At 42.9% G+C, this 18,048-nt stretch overlaps 1 pseudogene; it reads left to right on the top strand.

Annotated features, from left to right (window-relative positions):
* Nucleotides 1–10,586: 10,586 nt before the first annotated feature.
* LOC125449543 (NACHT, LRR and PYD domains-containing protein 3-like) overlaps nt 10,587–18,048 on the top strand; it is an 84,568-nt pseudogene continuing 77,106 nt past the window's right edge.

Genomic DNA, 18,048 nt, shown 5'->3' with positions numbered 1-18,048 from the left:
AGTGATTCTCCACAGCTTGTACTTGCTTGGTAATAAAGGATTTGTGTTTTTTCTAAACAGGACAGTGTCTTGTTATTGCATCAAGTCCGCGAAGGTCTCCGAAAACGAACCTGACGTGAGCCCCATAAATTATGGCAGTCCCGCTCTATGTTTGGAAAGTTAAAATCCCTGACCATTACCACCCTTGCAATCTTACAGGTAATTGAGACCGCCTTACAATTCTCAATTTCCCGCTGACTACTGGGCGGGGGGGGGGGAGCGACAGTACAATCCCAATGAGGTGATCATCCCTTTCTGATTTCTCAGATCCACTCAAATTACTCAACTACCCATACTCCCAGGAATATGCTAAATACAGTTGTAATGTAATCTCTGACTAGTAATGCCACCAGGCAAACCCCACCCCCCATCCTTCCTATACCATCTATACCCTGGAATTTTAAGTTACCAATCGTGTTCATCCCAGAGTCACATTTCTGTAATAGCTATGCTATCCCAGTCCCATGTTCCCAATGATTCCCTGAATTCATTAGCCTTATCTGTCAGGCCTCTTGCATTGAAATAAACACAGTTTAATTTATCAGTCCTACGTCATTTTCTGCTTTTCTCCTGCCCGCCTTGACTATTTGACTTGTTCCTTTTCCCAACTACAACAGCCACAGACTGATCCCTTTTCTCACTACCTCTGTCCCCTCCATACTAGTTTAAATCCTCCTGGTGGCTTTAGAAAATCTCCCCGAAGGATATTAGTTCCCCTCAAATTCAGGTGCAACACATCCTTCTTATGTAGGTCACTTTTACCTCAGAAGAGATGTCAATGATCGAAAAATGTGTATCCTTCTCCCCTGCACTAGCTGCTCAGCCAAGCATTCATCTGCTCTGTCCCCCTATTCCTACTCTCAGTAGCATGTGGCACCAGAAGTAATCCAGATGTCACTACCCTCATGGACCTACTAATGTTTGCCTAATAGCCTATATTCTCTTCTCAGAATCTTGTCATTTTCTTTTCCCATGTCATTTGTAAGAACATGAGCTACCACCTCCTGATGGTCACTCTTGCCTTTGAGAATATTCTGCACCTTCTCCGAGACATCCCTGGCCCTGGCACCCATGAGGCAACACAAAATTCTGTGATCATGTTGTTGGCCACAGAAACATCTGTCTGTGCCTCTGACTGGACAGTCCCCTGTCATAATGAATTGCTTGAAACTTGACTTACCCCTTGTTTCAGTAGAGCCAATCTCAATACCATAAACTTGTCTGTCAGTGCTATATTTCCCTGGAAGTCTACCACCCTCTAAATTTTTCAAAATGGCATTCTTTCTTGAGATTTGGATAGCCAAAGACAACTCCTGCACTACCTGTTTACCTCTCCTATCGTTCCTCGAGGTAACCCATCTACCTAACTGTATCAGAGATAGTAGGAACTGCAGATGCATGAGAATCTGAGATAACAAGGTGTAGAGTTGGATGAACACAGCAGGCCAAGCAGCATCAGAGGAGCAGGAAGGCTGACGTTTCGGGCCTAGACCCTTCTTCAGAAATGAATTCAGAAATACCTTACTGTATTTGCAGTTTTTCTGGAAAAGCTCAGCAGGTCTGGCAGCATCTGTGAAAAGAAAATCAGAGTTAACGTTTCGGGTCTGGGGATGCTTCCTCAGAACTGAGGGTAGCTGGGAAAACGTCGATTTATATGCAGAACATAGGGAGGGGTATAGGGTAGGGAGTAAATGATAGGATCGAGCCTGAAGTGAGAGAAAACTGGTTGTACCAGCTCTTCTATGTCCGATCCCCTACCCAACACACATCAGGCCTTGTGATCATATAGCCTGCCATTACACACTATCTATTGTTAATCATTAACAGTCCCCATTAACAGCTAAGAGAACAAGGTGTAGAGCTGACGTTTCAGGCCCAGGCCCTTCTTTTTTCTGATGGGTCTAAGCCCAAAAGGTCAGCCTTCCTGCTCCTCTGATGCTGCTTGGCCTGCTGTGTTCATCCAGCTCTACATCTTGTTATCTCAGATTCTCCAGCATCTGCAGTTCCTGCTATCCCAATTGACAACTACTCATTTTCCTAGACAGATCGTTAACAACTCCCTTGTCTATCCAACTGCTCTTCTCTCTCTTTGCCTGCTGAGTTTTTCCAGCAACTTCTGTTTTTTGTTCCCGATTTACAGCATCTGCAGTTCTTTTGGTTTTTATTTCTGTAGTTTGTCTACCTTCCCAAAACTGCCATCCATCACCCCGGCTAGCTCATGTCAATTCTTCATTGCCTCTAACTGTTGCTGCAACCTATCCACACATTCTGATAGGAAACAAACACATTTCCTCCAGAAATAATCACCAGTAACATTGAAATTCTCCCTAATCTTCACATCACTCTACTAAAGGCCATCTTTGCACCTTAACAATGTATACATCTAGAAGATAGCTCAATCTGGCTGCTCTAAAAACACTGCTCTAGGGAAACCTGGTACCTACGTTTTATATCAAAACAAAGTTTAATCGAGACACTGATTTCAGTAAAACATATAAACAAAGAAAAAAAGCACCATACTCACCATTATTGGTTTACAAAAAATAGCATACAGTTAGATTTAAAACAAAACTTAGCTGTTTTCCTACTGTGAGCAGCTCCCTGTACAGGATTCTCAAAGGTAAGCTGTGAATTTCACTGCTTGCTTATTTTTCTTAGACTGAAATCTAATGTCCAGCAATATTTGAAACAAAACAGCAGAGGCTCCAGCATCAGCAGTTCTTACGATCTCTGAGCAGAGGCTTTCAGCTGTGCAAGTTCACTGCCTGGTCAGTCAGCTGCACAGGTTCACTGCTCCTTTTGTTCACCTCCCATAATGTGGTACCTGCTCTCCTTCTTGTTTTAATACACCATTGTTTTGATTTCTTTTCAAAGTTCCAAAACAATGCAACAAGTTATAAAACAGTAATTAATGTTCTGAGAAATCAAGGAAATCAGCTCCAACACTGAAAAAACCTCAAAATAAAAAAAGGACCAGCTCCTGCAGCCACAATTTTCTCCTGCCCTCCACAGTCATGGAATCATACAGCAGGGAAACAGATTCTTTGGTCCAACCAGTCTATGTTGAACATAATCCTCAACTAAACTAGTCCCACCTGCCTGTTCATGGCCCATATCCTTCCAAACCTTTCCTATTCATGCACTTATCCAAATGTCTCTTCAAGCTGTAATTGTGTGCACGTTCACCCTCCTCAGGAAGGGCATTCTCGACGTGAAGCACCGTTTGTGAGAATGAGTAAATAAGCAAATAGAAAAAATGCAGATATGTGTTGTAAGAAGATTGTTGCTGTGCCATGATGATGCAGAAAGGCTGGCATTTGTGGAATGCTACATCTTGGATGCCAGAGTCTATAGACATTAGGTGCATGTGGCTTTTGCCAATGGAGCATGCCCTGAGAAGGTGATGCTGGAAGTCCAAGGTAGATGTCTGGAAGAGCAAGTAGCAAGCTGCTGTCAAAGTATAGGGGACTGGTTTGCAATCAGTAATTTGCCAATTTTTAGCTGGTTTGAATCAACCTCAGATCCCTGGTCCTAACACTGGATTTATTTAGGAATGTGAAGTGATGAAGGCAGGAGACAGGTTTTTCAAAGCAAAAGAATCTCTGCTTTTATTAAATACAAAAGGTGCACAAGAAATAAATACAAATGTAATAAACGTAATAAATGTAATTTGACACAATCAAACATACCGAGGACAGTAATCAGATATACTATTAAGGTTCTGGAGTAGATCTGTAGCTCGGGTTGTGAGTGTTGAGGTTGGTTGGCTTGCTGAGCTGGTTTCTTATTTCACAGATGTTTCGTTACCATGCTGGGTAACATCCTCAGTGCAGCCTCCGATGAAGTGTCAGTGTGTTTTCCCGCCTGGTTTTTAAATTCTGGGGTCCACTGAGCTGGATAGCCTCACTTCTAGTTTTCCTTTGTAGTGGAGTGTATATGGGGTTGAGTTCAATGTGTTTATTATGTGCTTCATGGAGTGCCAGGCTTCTGGGAATCGTTGTGCTTGTCTCTGCCTAGATTGTCCCGGGATTTTGGTGTCGTAGATATATTATTAAATTAAACATAGATTAAACACTAGTAGAAGCTAAACAGCAAGTTTAATCACAGAAACTTTAATCACACTTCCTAACCTTGGGGTTCCTGCATTATCACCACCCGCATTGCCCTCCGTTTGCTAGGTTGGATACTTTGGGGTCTCAAGAATTCCTCCAAGAAGAAAGCACAGTTTTAAAGTGTGTCGAGTTGCTGAGGTTCTTGTCGTTGGTTATCTAGGTTCAGAATTGGCCTGTGTTTGGGTGTTCTTGATCGGATGGTACTTGGTTTGCGTGCCCCTCTCGGAAGTCCTTTGTTGCAATGATGGTCTTGGTATATCTTCTCGATTCAGCTTCTCTGTTTGGTCTCTGTGTTTCTTGGTTCCGAAGCTGCTTGTTAGGTCTAGAGCCTGTGGGGAAGTTGTTTCTGGAGGAGCTTATTGTTGAAAAAGGCTCTCTGTCTTTCAGATCAGGGCTAGTAATTATACAGATTTTGTGCCCGATAATCTCCTCTCAAATCGGTATTCTTCATCGTGTTTCTGGTGCTTCCTTTTGAAGTCAGTTGGCTTCCAGATATTTAAGAGTACGTGTAAGTGGGTTCTAATTGGAGTTGACTGCCTGAGATATCTGTGAATGAATGTTGGTTGAAGTTGAATGTCAGGTACCTGCATAGGTTCTTACGTTAGGTAGCCCAAGGTTTCAAAATTACTTTCTGTCTCGAGCGTTATGTCTGGTTGATTATTCTCTTGGTGCAGAGATATATATTGTAATTCCAGGTTGAACAATAGTCCCGGACTGAAATCATTCAGGCTCTGTGTGTATTTGTTGCAGCCTGAGCCGTGGCTTTTGTCCAGTATTTTAGATGATAGAGATTTTTGTTCAATCCTACAAACCAAACTTTTTGTGTTGAGACTTCTCGACACCTGTTTTCTATTTGGCAGGTGGTAGAATAGGAACATATGTATTAACGAGGCAAGATTAAGTAGTAATGAACATTGTAATAAGCAATAAACCCCATTAATAGGACCCTTGCCATTTACTACAATAATCTCATTTTAACCTCCACGACTTGCTTGGTAAATTAGATTTAGATTTAAATTTAAATTTAGTTTCATTTATTTGTTGCATGTACTAAGTATAGGGATACATAAGTACAACGAAAAGTGCACAAAGTCACCATTCACTGGCACCAACTTGGTTACAAAAACCAGATTCTGCTAACCCTGATCTGAGAGATTTTACTGAATAAAAAGATAAGAAAGAAGAGAAAGTCCAGATCTCAGAAGATTTCAGAGTCCCAAGTCCCATCACCGCAATGATGCAGGTGCCACTCACAATGTGACTTGTCAGTCTCAATTTCAAGAAAGGTCTCACTTGACATCTTAGACAATTCTTTCAAATGAGTCACTACTTTTTTTGATGTTCACAATCACAATTACCTAATATAGGCGGGCAATAATTTGTAAGTAGTTTTCTCATGGTTCACTGAGTTTGCAATGAAGCATCAGTTTAGATGTGACCCATTAGTTAATTCGATACAGAAAGTACAGAACAGTGACAATTGGTTTTGGTACCTCATACCAGAGGACAAACATTGACACGAATGTTTTAATCTTGTTGAAGTGGTTGGGACAACATCCTGCTGTCTCGCTGAGGTGGTAGGGAATTCTTCCCTCGGTCTTCCTCCTCTTCGTCTGGTCCAACTTCCATCTCCCTGCTCAGCACTGCTCAACGAAGGCTGCTCTCTGGGCACTGACTGATGAGATCTGCTGCTTGCAAGGTCTGCTTGATGAAAACTACTCTCAGAACTTCCCTCTGCCCCAGCCCTTATATCATACATCCAGGGTCAGGCAACTTACACTGTGTCAATCATCAGAATTGTTTTGGCCAATGGCCATGGGACAGCTACGTTGGAGGCGACAGAAGTGACAGCTTATGGTCTTTTGGATGCAAATGCTTGTGGGAAAGTTAAGATCAAAGGGATCCTATCAGTGTTGCGGGAGGGAAGATAGGGGGTGGTGAGGGCAGAAGTACAGGAAATGGACGAGATATGGCTAACAGCCTTGACACTACCAGCGGGGGCCTCAGAAATGACCATTTTTAACCTCAAATGAGAATTCCACTGGTCTTACACCTCACCAGCATCTGCATTCAAAGGATTGTTATTTGCCATTGCCACCACCAGACACATATTCCCCTTCCCTCCCTTGCCAGCATTCTGCAGAGATCATTCCTTCTGGGATATCCTGGTCCGCTCCTCCTATGGCACCTTCTCATGAAATTGCAGATTGCCTGTTTACCTCTTCCCTCCTCACTATCCAAGGCTCCGGACACACCTTCCAGATGAAGCAGCTCTTTACCTGCATCTTGACTCAACTGAATTTACTGTATTCACTGCTCACAATATGCTCTCCTCTACACCAGAGAGACGAGGCACAGGCCGAGCGACCCACTTTGCAGGACACCTACTGTACATAGAAATGATCCCGAGTTTCCCAGTTTCCTGTTATTTACACACAGCATCGTGTTCCCTGGCCCCAATATCTCTGCGTCGGGGCCTGCTGCTGCTCTCCAGTGAGGCTCAGCATAAGACCAGAACAAACTCATTTTCTGCTTGAGGACTCTGCAACCCTCAGGAGGCAATATCTGGGAAGTTTTCTTGGAGGCTTGGCATTCATCTGCAGACTCCATCAATAAACACATTGAATTAGACCCAATATACCGACTAGTACAACATACAACTGGAACTGGCAACTACCAGAAGCAGCAAAAACCAGACCATATAAATTCGAACTGGCACAAGACAACATCGCTTCACAGGAGGCTACACTGCAGTGGGGATGTCACCGAGTAAAAGGAGACAAAAATGTCTGCTATCAAACCTCCCAGATCAGAGGACACACCAACATCAACATCAACAACTTAATATCGAATCCAACAATTTTAGAGCCTCAACACCTCATTCCATGTCCTTTCTCCCCAGGACACGAGGCTGCTTCAGGCACAGCTAAATCCATTTTTACCTATAGCCCCATGATCAGCTTTTCTTTCTCACTGCCTCACAATTATCCATCCCTTTGCCTGTCTGTTTGCTCTTCTCTCTCTTTCTGGGCTCCATCTACACTGATTGCAGTGGGGGGGAGGAGACAAACTGGAAATATAAGAAGGAAGTTAAAGGGAAAGTGAAAATAAGAGAAGTTAAGAAAGACAACAGAACCAACCAAGCAGAAAACTCAAGGAATCATACAGAATGGTCAGGTGAAATAGAAATTGATAGGAAGGGTGAGGGGAGTAACAAATTAAAAATATTATATATGAATGCACGAAGCATAAGAAATAAGGTGGATGAGCTTGAGGATCAGTTGGAAATTGGCAGGTACGATGTTGTGGGGATAACTGAGATGTGCCTTCAAGTGGACAGGGCCTGGGAAATGAATATTGAAGGCTATACATGCTATCGAAAGGACAGACTGACGGGCAGAGGGAGTCGAGTGGCCCTGTTGGTGAGGAATGATATTCAATCCCTTGCGAGGGGGGACATAGAATCAGGAGATGTAGAGTCAGTATGGATAGAGCTGAGGAATTCTAAGGGGAGAAAGACCATAATGGGAGTTATCTACAGGCCCCCAAACAGTAGTCTGGATGTAGGGTGTAATTTGAATCAGGAGTCGAAATTGGCCTGTTGCAAAGGTATTACTACAGTTGTAATGGGGGATTTCAACATGCAGGTAGACTGGGAGAATCAGGATGGCTGGGACCCCAAGAAAGGAAGTTTGTGAAGTGCCTCTGAGATGGATTCTTAGAACAGCTGGTACTGGAGCCTACCAGGGAGAAGGCAATTCTGGATCTGGTGTTGTGCAATGAACGGGGTTTGATCAGGGACCTCAAAGTAAAGGAGCCATTAGGAGGTAGTGACCATAATATGATAAGTTTTAATCTGAAGTGTCAGTATTGCAGTTGAACAAAGGGATCTATGGAGCTATGAGGGATGAGTTGGCCAAAGTTCAATGGTTCAATACCGTTCAGGGATGGCAGTGGAACAACAATAGCAGGTGTTTCTGGATATAATGCAGAAGGTGCAGGATCAGTTCATTCCAAAGAAGAAGAAAGATCCTAAGAGGAGGCAGGGGCGGCCGTGGCTGTTGAGGGAAGCTAAGGACTGTATAAAGATAAAAAAGAAGTATAACATAGCAAAGATGAGCGGGAAGCCAGAGGGCTGGGAAAGTTTTAAAGAGCAACAGAGGATAACTGAAAAGGCAATACGTGGAGAAAAAATGAGGTATGAAGGCAAACTGGCCAAAAATATAAAGGAGTATAGTAAAATCTTTTTTAGGTATGTGAAAAGAAAAAAAAATGGTTAAGACTAAATTTGGGCCCTTGAAGACAGAAACGGGTGAATTTGTTATGGGGAACAAGGAAATGGCAGAAGAGTTGAATAGGTACTTTGGATCTGTCTTCACTAGGGAAGACACAAGCAATCTCCCAGATGATATAGTGGCTGAAGGACCGAGGGTAACGGATGAACTGAAGGGAATTTATATTAAGCAGGAAATGGTGTTGGATAGACTGTTAGGTCTGAAGGCTGATAAGTCCCCGGGACCTGATGGTCTGCATCCCAAGGTACTTAAGGAGGTGGCTCTAGAAATCGTGGACTCATTGGTAATTATTTTCCAATGTTCTATAGATTCAGGATCAGTTCCTGCGGATTGGAGGGCGGCTAATGTTGTCCCGCTTTTCAAGAAAGGAGGGAGAGAGAAAATAGGGAATTATAGACCGGTTTGCCTGACGTCAGTGGTCAGAAAGATGCTGGAGTCAATTATAAAAGATGAAATTACCAATCATTTGGATAGCAATAACAGGATAGGTCAGAGTCAGCATGGATTTACGAAGGGGAAATCGTGCTTGACTAATCTTCTGGAATTTTTTGAGGTTGTAACTATGAAGATGGACAAGGGAGAGCCAATGGATGTAGTATACCTGGACTTTCAGAAAGCCTTTGATAAAGTCCCACATAGGAGATTAGTGAGCAAAATTAGGGCACATGGTATTGGGGGCAAAATACTGGCTTGGATTGAAAATTGGCTGGTTGACAGGAAGCAAAGAGTAGTGATAAACAGATCCCTTTCGGAATGGCAGGCAGTGACCAGTGGGGTTCCACAAGGTTCGGTGCTGGGACCGCAGCTATTTACAATATACATTAATGATATAGATGAAGGCATTAAAAGTAATATTAGCAAATTTGCTGATGACACAAAGCTGGGTGGCAGGGTGAAATGTGAGGAAGATGTTATGAGAATACAGGGTGACTTGGACAGGCTAGGTGAATGGACAGATGCATGGCCAATGCAGTTTAATGTGGATAAATGCATGGTTATCCACTTTGGTGGCAAGAACAGGAAGGCAGATTACTATCTCAATGGAGTCAAGTTAGGTAAAGAGGAAGTACAGCGAGATCTGGGTGTTTTTGCACATCAGTCAATGAAAGCAAGCATGCAGGCACAGCAGGCAGTGAAGAAAGCTAATGGCATGCTGGCCTTCATAACAAGAGGAATTGAGTATTGGAGCAAAGAGGTCCTTCTGCAGCTGTACAGGGCCCTGGTGAGACTGCACCTGGAGTATTGTGTGCAGTGTTGGTCTCCAAATTTGAAGAAGGACATTCTGGCCATTGAGGGAGTGCAGCGTAGGTTCAATAGGTCAATTCCTGGAATGGCGGGACTATCATATGTTGAAAGATTGGAGCGACTGGGCTTGTATACATGAGTTTAGGAGGATGAGAGGGGATCTGATTGAGACATATAAGATAATTAAAGGATTAGACACTCTGGAGGCAGGAAGCATGTTTCTGTTGATGGGGGAGTCCAGAACCAGAGGACACAGTTTAAAAATAAGGGATAGGCCATTTAGAACATTGAGGAGAAACTTCTTCACCTAGAGTGGTGGATATATGGAATGCTCGGCCCCAGAAGGCAGTGGAGGCCAAGTCTCTGGATAGTTTCAAGAAAGAGATAGATAGAGCTCTTAAAGATAGTGGAATCAAGGGTTATGGGGATAAGGCAGGAAGAGGATACTGATTGTGGATGATCAGCCATGATCATAATGAATGGTGGTGCTGGCTTGAAGGGCCGAATGGCCTACTCCTGCACCTACTGTCTATTGAGTGACAGCCCTCACCCTGCTAGCTGCATCTTTCTTTAGTTACTATCAGTTCTGATATGGGTCACTGGATCTGAAATGTTACCTCCTTTAACTCCACAGAAGCTGCCAAATCCCCCGAGCTTCTCCTGCTATTTGCCTTTTCATTCACATTCACCCTGAGATAGCGTTCCCTGGGCGGGGCCTCACCTTCTATTGGCCCCAACCACGGATTGACAGGCTCTCTGACCATTTGGATCTGGGTGGGAAACTAAGGCCCGCCCTGAGGGCTAATGCGCAGTCTCGAGGCGCGGCCGTTTCTCTGACAGTGCGCGATTTCGCGGGGGTTAGAGCCTGGATCTGCGCACGCGCGACATTTAAACTCTGAGCTGAGGCACGGGAGGCGGTCGGGTTTCGATTGGACTGCAGTGAGTTTGCTTTCTTTCTTTCTTTCCAGTGAGGTTCTGCGGACACTGGTATTAGTGAACAAACTGTTACTGTGCGGATGTATTGAGGAGGAGGTCGCCCAAAAAATGCGTGCGACTCCGGGAGGGACGGAGTCGGTGAGATTAAAAACCAAAAGAACTGCGGGTGCTGTTAATCAGGAACAAAATCAAAGTTGCTGGCAAAGCTCCGCAAGTCTGAGGAAGGCTCACCGGACCCGAAACGTCAACTCTGTTTTCTCCTCCACAGATTATGCCAGACCTGCAGAGGTTTTCCAGCAATTTTGTTTTTGTTGGTGAGATTAAAATGTGTGTGAAAGAAGTTACACAGAATGCATACAGGCCATTCTACCCAACCCTTTGGCATCGCCTCCATTACGGCCTTGCTCCGAAAGGAGCATTTTTTCAATCGTTTATGCGCTGTAGGAGTTGTTGGCTTAGTCATCATTTGTTGCCCTTGACCTAAGTGTTTTGCTTGGCCGTTCTAGAAGGTAGGTCAGAGTTAACCACATTGCAGAGGGTCTGGATTCATATGTAGGCCAGACAACTGGCAGATTTCCTTTCTTAACAGGCATCAGTGAACCCGATAGGTTTTAATGACAATACCTAATCACCATTGGGTCAACTCTTTAATTCTAGATTTCTATTGAATTCAACCATGGTGGGATCTGAACGTGTGTCCTGAGAATGTTTGCTGTATGCCCCAGATTACTCATTCAGCCTGCTGTGTTCATCCAGCTCTACATCTTGTTCTCACTCATTCAGTCTGTCATCTTCTTGGGACCTGATGGTTGACGTTCTAGGATTCTAAATAATACAAGTGCAGAAACAGTGGTAATGACTTTCCAAGCTTTTGAGTCTAGATTAGAGTCAGCGGATTGGAAGTTTGCAAATGGAATGTTGCAGCTCAAGAAATCAGGGTGAGAAAGAACAGCAAATTAGCAGGCAGAGGGCTTGACTTCAGGAAAATACTGGAATCTATTCATAAGAAAATTGCAATGCATTTAGAAAAGTATTTCTGATCAGCATAAGTCACCAAGGTTTAACAAAAGGGAAATCTTGTTTGAACTTATCTGTGGAGTGACAAATCGAAGAGATAAAGGAACCTGTTGATGTTTTACACTCGGATTTTCAAAAGGGATTCTAAATGGTATTAGATTAGATTCCCTGCAGTGTGGAAACAGGCCCTTTGGCCCAACAAGTCCACACTGCCCCTTGGAGCATCCCACCCAAACCCATCCCCCTATAACCCACATACCCCTGAATACTAAGGGCAATTTAGCATGGTCAATCCACCTAGCCTGCACATCTTCGGACTGTGGGAGGTAACCGGAGCACCTGGAGGAAACCCACGCAGACGTGGGGAGAATGTGCAAACTCCACACAGACAGTCACCTGAGGGTGGAATCGAACCCTGGTCCCTGGTACTGTGAGGCTGCAGTGCTAACCACTGAGCCACTGGTTGGTGTCATGTGAAAAGTAATACTTAAGATAAAAACTGAAGTTGGGGTGAATATATCAGCATGAGTGGAGAATTGAATAGCGGATGAGAAGTGCAGCATTGCTGAAAATGAGCTGTTATTTAAGAAAGAGGCATTCTCCCTTTCATGTTTTAAATATTTCTGTCCACCCTTCTTTCATTTATTACAGAGCACCAGAATTTAGAACAACTAACCATCATGGCTGAAAGTTCAAGTCACGAAGAAGTTTGAGGTCCATCCAAAAAAAATGAGAATAGACACAGGTAGGTTCACAAGATTTTCTTTTCTGGTGCAGGAACATGTAGCACTCAAGAAGAAGCAACAAGACAGGTGCTAAGTAGAAATAAGAAAAAGAGTGACTGTCTTAAGTGATGTAGAAGTAACAGGAAGAGGAAGCTCCTGGAATACTGGAACTGTCTAATATATAATTGACATTGAGGTGGAACAAGAAAGGGACCTTGAGCAGGGTCTGCAGTGTATGACAAGGGACCAGAAGGCTAACCCAAATGGAGTAAAACCTAGGACTTGGCGATGCTAGAACATGAGGAAAGCAACCAAATAGACATTTCTACAGACCTGAACAGCTGCTGTACTGTATATGATCTCCCTGATGTTAGACAGATGAATCTCCTGGAAACAGTGGAACCACTTTTGGCATGAAGGGGAGGACAGAAGATAATGTTGTTTAGGGAAATGCACAAAATATGTTGGGGGAGGAGGCACGTTTTCTCTGTAAGTTCACACAACACCTATGAAATGTCAATCACTAGGACAAACAATGGGCAAAAAATATTTCCTCATAAATGCAATGGATACAATCTGTGATGAGCAGCTCATCCATTTGCAGGCTGCCTCTTTCCCACATCTGACAAAGCCAGCCTGTCAGCAGCAAATGTGGGAGAGGAGTTGTGAGACTGTGGTGTCAGAGGAAGTAAGATTGAAATCAATCTGCAAACACGGCAGCTTTGAAAAGATACTAGGAGTATAAGTCCAAATTTGGGAAGTTGTGCTCGAAGAATGGGGAAAGTGCAACAGAAGAAATTGACTTTGAAAATGATAAAAGGAAAATGACAGGAAGCGACAGATTGCAGATCTAAGTGCAAATTAGTAGATAACATGAGAGGTTACAAAAATTATAAACTGACAAAGCTTAAAACATGCAGGTAACATTTGAAACAAAGCTGATGAACTCGTAGTACAAATTGAGAGTTGGGATGTGTAGTCTAGTGGCCGTAACTCAGATGTGGCTGCAGGCTGACACAGTTTGGGATATGAATATTAAAAGGAATGTCGCATTTAGGATGGACAGGCAGCAAGGAAAGGGTGGAGGAGTGGCTGTGTTAACTGAAGATAGTATTAGCACATTAGAGAGCGGTTACCTAAAATTCATGAAACCAGGATGGTCTGCGATAGCTATAAGCAATGGTAAAGGCTAGAGGTCACTTGTGTGAATTGTGTACAGGACTCCTAACAGTAACTGTAAGGTAGGACAAGGTATTAAGGAAGAAATAATTGGATCTTGTGAAAGGGTGTGACTGGAAAAATTGGAGACAAAAATGTCATCTAGATGAGAAATTCGTTGAATGACTTAAGAGCAATTTCTTAGACCAGCATGTTTTAGGACCAACCAGGAAGCAGGCTGTACTACACCTGGTTTTGACCAATGGAATGAAATTCATTGCTAACTTCATTGTGAAAGTATCTTAGGTAGCACTGAATATAATGTGATTGAATTTTGAATACAGTCTAAAAGAGAAAATTTTGGGTATGCGGTTACTTTTTTACAAAAAAAATTTAAAGCAAGGGCAATTATGAGAACAAGAAAGCAGAGCTGGAAAGTGGACTACAGTTTAGATAAAGGATGGATCAGTTTAGATGCAATGGGAAACATTGAAGAGAATATTTCAGATAGCGCAAGATAAATATGAATTCTAGGGATAGATCCACAATCCGTACTTAACTAAAATTCAAAGCTAGTATCAAACTCCAAATAAAAGACAAACAATTGTGCAAGTCAGAAGATTACATAGAAGTTTTTTTTAAAATGGAAAGAATCACTAAAACATTGAGCGGGGGTGGGGGGGGGGAATGTCACAATCTTGAGTATGAGATAAAGTTGGTCAAAAATATTAGTAATTTTTTTTAAGTTCTCTGAAGACGTTTTTCTCCTGTGTGACTGTTGGCCCTATAAAATGATCCTGGGGAATTTGTAATGGAAGACAAAGAGATGACATGAATTTAACAAATATTTTCATCACTCTCTTCAGTAGAGAGGTTACAAGTAGCATCCTGGAAATAGTTGTAAATCAGGAATTCAAAGGGAGTGAGAAACCAAAGAAAACGTAGAATTACCAGGGAAGCAGTACAGAGAAAATTATTGCAACTGAGTTGTCAATTCCCAGATCTGATCAATTTCATCCTTGAGTCTTAAAAAAATAGCCAGTGAGATAGTGATGTACAAAGAACATAAAACAGCACACAACGTTGTGCCAGCCTATTATCCTACTCTAAGATCAAACTACCCTGCATACCCTACATTTCGCTATCATCCGTGTGCCTATCTGAGAATCGCTTAACTGTCCGTAATGTATCTGACTCCAAGACCACTGCCGGCAGCACGTTTCATGCACCCACCACTCTTTGTATGAAAATCTTACCTCTGACATCTCCCTGATGCCTTCCTCCAATCAACTTAAAATTATTCCCTCTCATAATAGTTAGTTCCGCACTGGGAAAAGTTCTCTCGCTATCCAGTCTATCTATGACTCTCATCATCTTGTACACCTCTAACGAGTCACCTCTCATCCTTCTTCACTCCAATGGAGAAAACCCTAGCTCCCTTAACCTTTGGTCATAAGACCTGCCCTCCAGTCCAGGCAGCATCCTGGTAAATCCCCACTGCACCCTCTCTAAAGCTTCCACATCTTTCCTGAAATGTGGCGACCAGAAGTGAACAGCGTATTCCAAGTGTGGTCTAACCCGGGCTTTCTCGACCTGCAGCATAACTTTGTGGCTCTTAAACTCAATTCCCCTGCCAGTGAAAGCCAACACACCATATGTCTTAACATCCCTATCAACTTGGCTGGCAAATTTGAGGGATGTATGGATGTGGATTTAAATTTAACCTTGCAGAATGAATCACTTCTCGCTTTTGCAGGTTGAATTTGACTGCCACTTCTTTGCCCAGCTGTGCGTCCTATCCATGTCCCGTTGGAACCTACAACAGCCCTTCACACTACCCACAACTCCACAACCTGCATGTCATCGGGAAACTTACTAACCCACCCTTCCACTTCCTCATCCAAGTCATCTATAAAGATCGCCAAGAGCAGATTTCCCAGAACAGATCTTTGTGGAACACCACTGAGCTCCAGGCTGAATACTTTCTATCTACTACCACCCTCTGTTTTCTATTGGACAGCCAGTTCTGTATTCAAACAGCCAAATTCCCTGGATCCCATGCCTCATTTCTTTCTGAATAAGCTTACCACGGGGAACCTTACAAATGCCTTCCTAAAATCCACATACACCACATCCACTACTCTCCCTTCTTCAATGTGTTTTGTCACATCCTCAAAGAATTCAATAAGGCTTGTGAAGCATGGCCTGTCCCCCTCAAAGCCATGCTGACTATTTCTAATCAAACTGTGCTTTACCAAATAATCATAAATACATTCTCTCAGAATTCTCTCCAATAATTTGCCCACCACAGAAGAAAGACTAACTGGTCTGTAGATCCCAGGATTGTCCTGATTCCCTTTCTTGAACAAGGTGGAGCCAGAAGGGATAGTAGTAGGGACCCTTACCTTCCAATCTTACAAGAGGAGCATGCAACTGCCCTAAGATCCATCCCCTCTACTCTAGGTTGCCAAAAGAGAGAGAGAGAGATGGAAAAAAAAAAGCTGACCTTTCTGACCCTTCATACAGTTTTTTTTTCCCTCCAGTTAGAGGAGGATGGGTGAGAGACATTACGCATTTAGTGTTTTGGATCACTGTCTGAAAATATAATGGTTCACTTACCCAGCAGTCCCTCTGTCTGTGTTTGGTCCTGCTCAGCCTTTATTCTGCCTATTCAGGAGACAAGACTTTTATCTGGAAACTTTACCTTCCCAGCTGCCACCTGGCTCGCACGCTCACCTCACCACCGATGAAATTAGAGACTGTTGATTTAATTTCCTAAGACTCCTTACATTTAGGAAAGATTTCTTTACATTTGAAGAAAAGAGTTACATTATCTATTTTCCAATGTGTAGGGGGTCAAGCACATTAGCATGGCTGGAAGATTGTTTCCTGTTAATCAGGCAGAGTGTTAGAATAATTAGGTCTTTTTCAGGCTGGCAAGAGCCGCAGGGAGTCAGTGCTGGAGCCTCCACTGTCTGCAGTTTTATGTATATGATTTGAATGAAGGGACTGAAGATATGGTAGCTAACTTTGCTGACAAAAGTAGGAAAGTGAGTTATGAAGAAGGTATTAGAAATTAGTACCTAAACTGAAGCACAGGGAATTTGGGAGTAGTGTATTGAGATGGAAAGAAAAATGCCAGACAAGAAATAGTAGGAATAAATGGCCCATTTTTTTCAAATGGAAGATGGTGACCAGGGTTATGCTGCGGGGATCAGAGTTAGGACCACACCTCTCATAATAAATGTTAATGGTTTTGATGAAGGAACTAAATGTAATATCTCCAAATTTGCACATATTACACAGTTCAGTAGGAAGGTGATCTGTGAGGGGAATGTAGCAATGCATGGATAAAATGCTTCTCCTTCAGTATTTGAAGGAAGTAATTGAGATTTCTTGAATCTGACTTTGGGCAGTGATGCTTACATCTCAACTCTCATTTTCCGTTGAGAATGTGATGAGCTGCTTTCGTGAGCTACTGCAGTCCTAATGATAAAAGTGCTCCCACGTTATTTTAAAGGAGGAAGTTCTAATTTTTGAACACGTTGATAGTGAAGGGGTGATCTGTATATTTGCAAGTCAGGATATTGTGTGACTTTGACAGGGAGCTTGTTTTATGCACGCAGAGTGTGAAATGGAACAGGAATAGGCCATTTGGCCTGTTGAGTATCCTTTAGCCTACATTTACGAACATGGCTGATCCAACGTTCTTCACATGTCCCTTCTTGCCCTTTCCCCATAACCTTTGACTGCCTACCCAATCAAGAATCTATCTCCATCTAAATATATTTAAGGAATGTCAGGGCATATATATTCTGGGAGAGGAGAGAGAGAAACAGGCATACAAGCACTCACCAAAGGACAGACAGGCGGAAGGATAGATTTATAACTGGTATCGTATCAAGTCAGTCTTTGTTCAACTTTTTAAAAGGTCATTGGTGACAGTAGTTTGGAAGGTAAATTTTTACAATGAGTTTTCAAATTGAGTGATGTAGAGAAGGAAAGTGAGTGGGTGAAACTTGGTCTGTTGTAGTACAAAGTGAAGAGTATGATGTTCATCAGGAAGGATCAATGAAGAGACTTCAGAAGGATGTGGGTGCCTTGGCATGTAACTCGCATTGAGTTAGACTGCAGGGGCCCCAAGTGATTGGGAAGGCAAAGGAATATTTTCTCTTCGCTCACAGGATGTGAGCATCACTGGCTGGGCCAACATTTGTTCTCCCATTCCTATCAGCCCGTAATGTAGTAGTGAGCTGCTGTATTGAACTGCTGCACCCAATACAACTTAACTTTCTTGAAGGAACAGAATATTGTAGAAATTAAACTGCAGCCTTTTATGTTTTTCCTCCTGTTCAACATTAAGCCATTTAGCTTATCCTGAATTATAGCCTGTAATTTCATTGTTTTCAGCAAATTTATAAATAGTATTTCAACAGGAAGTGAGCTTTAGACTAACAAATCGAGGGGGTTCAGGGGATTTAATAGCATCTCACGTACTGGGGGGGTGTGTCACCATCTGAA

This window comes from Stegostoma tigrinum, chromosome 46 (assembly GCF_030684315.1).
Source record: "Stegostoma tigrinum isolate sSteTig4 chromosome 46, sSteTig4.hap1, whole genome shotgun sequence".
NCBI lineage: Eukaryota > Metazoa > Chordata > Chondrichthyes > Orectolobiformes > Stegostomatidae > Stegostoma > Stegostoma tigrinum.
The sequence above is the reverse complement of the archived record's forward strand: the minus strand, read 5'-3'. Positions and strand labels throughout refer to the sequence as shown.